Below are 7,671 nucleotides of genomic sequence, written 5' to 3'. Positions count from 1 at the left end.
GACGGCATCAAATGGAGACGTTCACCGTGCAAAGCAAATGGGTTTCTGTATAAAATGGACTGGAACACAACTCTTGAGCTTTACGTTGGAAGCTTTGAAACAGTTGGAAAATCCAGGCACATTTTTGAAAAAAATGCAACAAACCTGAAAACGACAGTAGGTATTTAGAAATTGTTTCACTTTTTGAAACAGGGTTTTTTTGCAAATGCAATGCAGCTTTGCTGGTTTATGAGGAAATAAATACGAAAGTTACAGTTGCAAAAAGAATCCAAAAAATTGAACCGAATTTTTGAAGATTCTTCTAAATTGAATATGAACCAAAATTTGGAAGATTCTTCTGATGATGGGGCCGCGTGAAATTTAGTTACTTGTTTGTTGCCTGATTTTCCCATCGTAAGACGGATTCTTAAACGTAAAGAAGTTATTTGGCAGTGACCGCATTATTTGAAGCTCCAAATTGAAATTTACTCATGTTCCAAATTGGTTTTAAAATGTTTCCTTCATAATGCGTGGTGGCCAGCTTGAGCGTTTGTCCCCGATTTATTTTTATTGAATCAGTTTTATAAAAGTTCTAAAAATTGTCAAAAAAAGTTGAGATTTTGGCAAAAAAACTACGACGTGAATTTGGCATCGAAATAGGAGTTGATTCTCTGATCTGCAAATAAGGTTTAATGTGTGGCTCACTAAAGGCAATGACCATTTTGTTGTCAGCTTCAGCTTCAACTGAGAATATTCCCGTTAATCTGCTGTTGCAGCTTCAAATAGTTTCTAATTCAGTTGCCAATCTAGTGAAAATGAAGGCCATTTGTATTGTCAAAGCGAAACGTTGCAGTCTAGTGGAACTAGTCTAGTTTTCGAACGCGTCCTGTCAGTGTAGATGGAGGACTTAAATTGAACAAATGAAAGCCTCTTTGAGGGTTGAGAAACTGCCTCACTGATGTGATTTTCTCCGAATTGGCGATACATTTTGCAATTTAAAGGAGATTTTCCCTGGCATTTAGCAGCTAAAGCTTTCTCTCCTTGACAACGCCCAGGCCATGGCTAAATCCGCTTCACTCCCAAAAGAGTCCTTGCATAGTTGTGTGCATTCGGCCCACTCGTCCATTATACTTGCACATTACACATCCGAGATAAATGGCACTTAACAGGCTAACAACGATGATTAACAGAATTTATGAATGCATAATGGATGCGAGCAGCGCAAGTTCGGTGGCGCAATTTTCGAGTGAAACTTTCGAAAAGTCTCAATCATCGGTGTTGAATTCCCCAGCAAAGACTTATCAGTGCCTGGGCTCATTGGAATTCAATAAACATTTCAACTGAGCGTCCAATGCCGGTTTTATCGATACGGTAGTTCGGTCCGATTGGTCCTGCTGGTCGCAATAACGTTTAATGGCCGCAGCAGGAAGGACGGTCGCAGGAACGGCCACAGCCAATGGGAGCACGGGACGCTGTCACGTGGGCAGCAGCATCCGCAAGCCTGCGACGCCGGGCGTCGTTTATTGCTCCACCTGGAACCAACGGAAATCGCCTTGTTTCAACGCTTTGCAAAAATAACGTTTTCTTTGCTACGGGTATCGGCGGCTCCTAGCAGAATAATTGACCCAAATATTATGCAGGATGATTAGGGCCGGTTTGTTTCCTGATGATGCCAAATTTGTGTCATTAGTTGCACACAAGCGGCCTGCGGAACGTTCTAGGTAAACTGACCAACTGCTGAACTGGCTGATGTTCTTTATTTTATTTTGCTTCTTATCTGTTCTTTGTGCAGTCCTAATTGCAAATGCTTTTTCCGCATCAACTAGTGGTTCCTGGAAATTCAATTGGTTTTTCCCTTTTGTCGGTTAAGTGAGGTTGATGTCCTTGCTGTAATTTTTAGCTCTGCCCAAAATTGTTTTTCTCTAGTTCTCTTCTTTTGTTGTGGGCGCTGTATGAACTTTCTGGAAGTTTCTGGAGACTATCAAAGCCCTGCAGATAATTATCGCAACTTCGCGAAATGTGCCCAGGAAACATCAGCATACCAACAAGGTATACCCAATTCTCTAAAGCGTGAATATTTCCCTCAACAAATGAGCCCCGATCTTCTAAAGCATCCTTCAGCTGCAGATCCTTAGAACGATCGTCAATCATAAACAAGATTTTATCTTCATTTAGGTATCTTAAGGCCGCATCCACTTCTCTCTGTCGCAGCTCGGTTTAGTAGATCAATTTCCTTTGATGCTGCCATCAGCGTTGTATCGTCTGCATCATGTGTCAATTTTTTCGCCCGCAGTTTATATGTTTCTATTTATTGTATGTATTGTGCACTCTTCGCAGCATGCTTCGCGCTCATTTGGTTAGTTGAGAACCACCAACAAACATCCCCTACCGATAGCTGATAATTTAGCAAATAACGCAGATTGGAAGAGCAAGTTTCCTCATCCAAAAACACCATTGACTAGCAGAAATCGAATGCCAACTTCAGAAAGTTGCCAGTGTAAAACTCCCACATTAAACTAAGTTAGCGGGTTTGGAAACAGGGAAATAATTATATTAATACTCTACCGACCACTTGATCGAAGTGTTGCAATTCTCACGCAGGTTCTATCAGCACACGCGAAGCGTTAGAGCTCGAACACTTTTCGTAAATGCTGCCCTTTGTCTACTTGCCCTTGAAAAATTCGGTACACTATCAATATTGGTTTAATTAATTTGCCCATGCCGTGACTACCGTACCGGCTCGACCATCGTCATTACTTCGGAACGATCGTTTTTTGACCATTTGCATGCCAGTGCCTAATAAAACGTCTGCTGGCATTCCCGAAACTGACCTATATACTTAGTGTCCAGGACTGGGTTCAGTTGGAATGCATTCCTGTGCTTGTCCATCTTCTGCAGCTCTTAGTTGGAAGCAGACGATGTAGAGCCACGCAGCCTCTCGGGTTGAAAAGCTGCGCGGCAGCAAAGAAGTTACCAACTGAGGAAGACGATAATAACCCAAAAACCCAGGGAAAATTTCCAGCTCCGTTCCTGCTCTCAAACTTGTAATCTGTTTGGAACCAATGTTCATCGGATAATAGACGTTGTCGTCTCGGCGGTATCTAAATTAGCGTGGCGCATCCCTAAATTAGCGACCATCGCATAGTCCAGTCTAATATGTTCCCGTCACGATATGTGACCCATCCGGCCGCCCGATTCTTGCATATGGGCTGCGTGATGGGTCCCCATGAGAAGAAATGGACCATAAACCGGCCAGAATTTTACAGAACCATGCACGATGTGTCGAGACAAGCAGGCATTAATTATACCACCCTGTATAAGACGGTTCTCTATTGCTAATGGTAGTTGTTTACCAAGTGGATGTTGTCTTCAATGGGTTCAATCGGTGCTTGATGTTATGGGAATTGGAGTGGAATCTAGATGTTAACAATTGTCCATTTGCGAAAGTAATAGTCATAAGCGACGATTAAAATCGTATTGAGTGTGATAAATACAAGCGCTAGCTCGGCATGGAGAACCTTTTGAATGGGGTTTTTTGCAGATTTTTCTTCGTCCCGTGCTTTTGAAGGAGCTCCAAGAGCGGCATCGTTATGGCTCTATTAATTTTGCACATTTTCACCAAAAAATGTCGCTTTTCACACCAAACTGATCAGATTGAAACATTACTTTTTGTCAAGAATGAAAACTGATGTTGTGAAATGAGGTTATGCCACTCTGATGCGCTTTGAGGTTTAAAAATATACTCAAACTGTCTAGATGAGACTTTTCTAGTACAAAATTTGAAATATTCTTCACAATTTATCAGCTAATGACACCTTTATCTTTCCTTCTTTTGTCAAATACTTAAGATTTTTAAAAGGTTAGTTTAGGTTAAATCAGGTTCGTTTGGATTCGCTTGGGTTTACTTTGGGTTTATTTGGTTTGGGTTTCCTTTGCCTGGGTTCGGTTCCGTCAGCTTCAGTTATTTTAGGGTTGCTTCTTTCCAAGCAATTTGTTTTCGATGATAATAAACCGTACGGTTATACAGGGTGTCCAGAAATTGTTGATCAACATTGATAGGGCGTACCGAAAGCCTCAAAACAAATCTCTGATTTGGCTTTCTTATGGAGTTAGGGGCATTTACAGTGACTCGGTACTCAATAATCAAAAATACACCTTATTTTTAAACTTATCACCTTGAAGGAAGGACTTGATAAGGAGTCCAGTTCGGAACAAAATTATCCAAAGTTCTGGCTTTATTTTGAGGCCTTCTGTACGCCCTTTCTTTGTTGGTAGTGATGAGCAAAGCAAGGCTAAGACCAACACTTGCATGGTCTTGTTCTTGCATAAATAGTCAAGGTCTCTTCACCACCCCTAAGAGTTCGTGGTTATTTTGATGGAACGTCCTGTATAACATATTCGTAAATTTTTGCCCCCTCAAACTGATTTTGGAGGCGAAATAGGGGTTAGTTAATCGCTCAATAGGAGAAGTAGATTAGTGTAGGGAAAGCTTCGATTGCGACTGATTTTCTCGGTTAAACAAAAACGAGAAATCAGTGAATGAGAACTGTTTTTGCAAGTAACAGTGAAACTCAAGAGATTTGAAGAAGAAAATCTCGAAACCGCTTCGGAATTTCGAAAGCTCACATTATAGCTTCAGTGGGTTCAGGAATGTTTTAAGGCAAAATCGCCGGTAAATTTGCTGTTTCTGGTTTGAATGTTGAGTGGTTCAAACGATGAATGCCCATTGCGCTTTTGCCGTGTCATTTTTGGTCGATTTTATCTGCGACTTTTAACGCGAAACGTCAAAAAAAGCCTTTTCTTCCAGTTTTGGCGCTGTGAAAGGCCCGACTGCTGATGGCTATCGCGCGAAGAAATCGGCAAACGAAAAGACTTGACGACTCGAAGCGGATTCACGATTCACTCGTTATTATTTGTTTAATATTTCGCGAAACGACATCGAAAAATCCCGGGCCTCCAGTGGCGGTAAATCGGGAGAGTCGTAAAATAAATGTGATGGAAACACTTCGCCTGCTGGCGTCCACTTTTCCATTTTTATGCACTGTCATCGAGAGTGGAGAGAAAAGCGCTTGGAAAGTGCACACTCCATTAAACCGGCAGTTCTCTCGAGAACGCGAAACTTTGCCCTTAATTTGATTAGCTGTTTGCGGACAGTTGTGGCCTTTTTAGCCACTAAGTAATTAAATTACGTGCATTGGACAGCACAACTTCCAAATTCACACAATTTGCTTTAAATGCTGTTTGAATATTTACAACGTCTGGCAACTATTCGGTCCATCCCCTGATGACATCAGGGCTCAAACGCAACGGCAAACTTCGACTTTTCCACCCCGGTATAAGCGAAAAAAAAACAACAACCGTAATTTATAATAAATGCTAAAACGGTTCATCTTTTGACTGAAACGAACCTATCTCAAATCAGGGACGTGCGTCTGATTAATGTTCCAGAAAGGAGCAGCAGGTAAGAAGCGGCCGTGGAAAAGTGACCGCGCAAAGACCGCGATAAATCAAACAAAAAACTGAAAGTTTTTCGGAATTTATGGCCGATCTTGACAGCCACTCCACCCCCGATTTAGTCAGGTGGTTGCAGACGAAAACTGTCTTTTCATTATGTGACGTGAAAGGGACACCTTTGCCTTTTTATGTGGGAATCAACCGAACCAGCTAAACGCCAAAAGTTGCATGTGGGGTTTATGGAATGTTCATCGGTATTTCTAAAAAAAAAATGCGCCGATCTTTTCCATATTTCGCCTGTCGAACAGGTGAAAAGTGCGTTTCTGGACGTTTCAAGCTCCAAGCGAACCGAAACTTGAAGTTCTACACTCGATTATGTTTTTTACTATGCAAAATGCAGATATATCAAAAATCTTCTGTGCACCTTCATTCAAGCTCACCAGAACCACTCAATCAAGCCCAATTTGCATTCTAGATCTAGATCTTCCAGTTCAAAATTTAAGCATCTTGAGCGTTCTTAGAGAGTTTGTTCAATACGGCTCATTAAGTGTTTTTAATCTCAGTAACTCTGAAAAGGTTGCTTCTCTTCTATGAAGTTAAGTTCACTGAGAAATCTGTACCGTCCTTTGAAGTTACACTTCAGCGGTTGCCCTCGCCTCAAATTTTCAGTAGATTCTCCTTCATCTTCAGAGTAATTAGAATTATTCTTAATGTCTCCCTCTTGATCGAGGTTTTAGAAGAACTGAGATGTAGAACACACTGTTTAGATTTTGATGATGTTCGGGAACTTTCTTAGGTTCCACTCAAGAAGCACTCAATATTTGAAATCCGATGTTTGAATCAGTTTGGAAATCTATTTTTTTTTAATAAGTTTCAAGTGATTAATTTCTCAATTCGTATCTTTTCCTGGTGTCCTGGTGGAAAGATTCTGCTCGCACATGAGCCAGAAACTAGAAAAAAAAACTTTTTTGCTATTGAAAAATGAAGATTTTAAACAAACTGAGAGACATAAATGGACGGTAATAACACAGAGCAAATTCATTTAACATAAATCAACTCGGGTGTAATGGTATATGCGAGTTCGGGCTGTCAATAAACCCACAGTACCATCAATCTCGCATACAGAAAAATCCTCATGCGATAATTGTTTTCCTCCAACGACTGTCTGGCACGGCTGAAATTGGTTTTTAATAGTTCAATTTCGGTTTCGGATGCCACAGCTCTATCCGCATACCGTTTTCAACCCCGGAAAGTTGGGGCTCAGAAAAATTAACGAAATCTTTTGTGAAACCCAACGGGAAACGTGGATGCGTGTGTGTCTTTAAAACACTTCGGAATGCGCCTCGATTAATCTACGTCTAGTTGGCTCAAATCGGGCGCGACAGGAGGTCACACTGCTTACCAGGAATTAATAGGAAACAATCAGGCGGGTTTATCGAATTGGCGTGGAGTTTTTCGCTTTTAATCGAAGGAGGATTATGTGTTGCCCGAGCTGACGTGGTCGAGGAGCGAAAAAAGCCCAAAGAAATAAACGGGAAAGTGAATATGGGGGTTAAAAAACCGGTTTGGGTGGCCATAAATGCCCTGTCAACCTTTGCAAAGGGTGCACATGATTTATACAAAGTCGTTTGATTGTTCTGCGAACTTATTTATGCCTTTGCGCACCTCCCACTTTCCGGGGAGGTTGAATAGAATGCACTAATTGTCTTCATAGAGTCTCCGATTTTTTTCTGCATTTGTTGGACCATTTCATCAACAACTGGCTTAAACGCTGCCAGCCAAACGTACCAAATGCACCTCTGAAGTGCCGTGAAACGTTTCCGAATTAATATCGCATTTATTATGTCCAGTTTGGTGAAGACCACAATGGAAAACAACTCGAAAATGATTTAAGAGGCCGAAAGAGGCCGTTGAATTATTTAGTGTGTTTTTGGCTATGTCAATATTTTACCTGAACATGAAGGCCTAGAGAGCGCTTAATGCGAGATTAATCACACGCCTTGACGGTATAGTATTAGATCAGGATGTATTAATCACTGGCTTTGGCTTAAGATTGTGGATGGTTTCGATTTAATAGAACGCCAAGGCTTTGAGGCCTTCAAGAGTCCCAATCATATAAACATGGTCCATGTAAATTGCAGTCTTGCAAAAAACAAAGGTTAACTTTAAAAAGACTTCCAAATCAAAATTCATTCCTGGGTTTCAGTCATTTATAGTCTCTATTTATCAATTAAAATA

The sequence above is a fragment of the Dendroctonus ponderosae genome, unplaced genomic scaffold (genome assembly GCF_020466585.1).
Source record: "Dendroctonus ponderosae isolate FM_Combo_2020 unplaced genomic scaffold, Dpon_F_20191213v2 Dpon_F_20191213_11, whole genome shotgun sequence".
Lineage (NCBI taxonomy): Eukaryota > Metazoa > Arthropoda > Insecta > Coleoptera > Curculionidae > Dendroctonus > Dendroctonus ponderosae.
Note: the sequence above shows the minus strand (reverse complement) of the source record.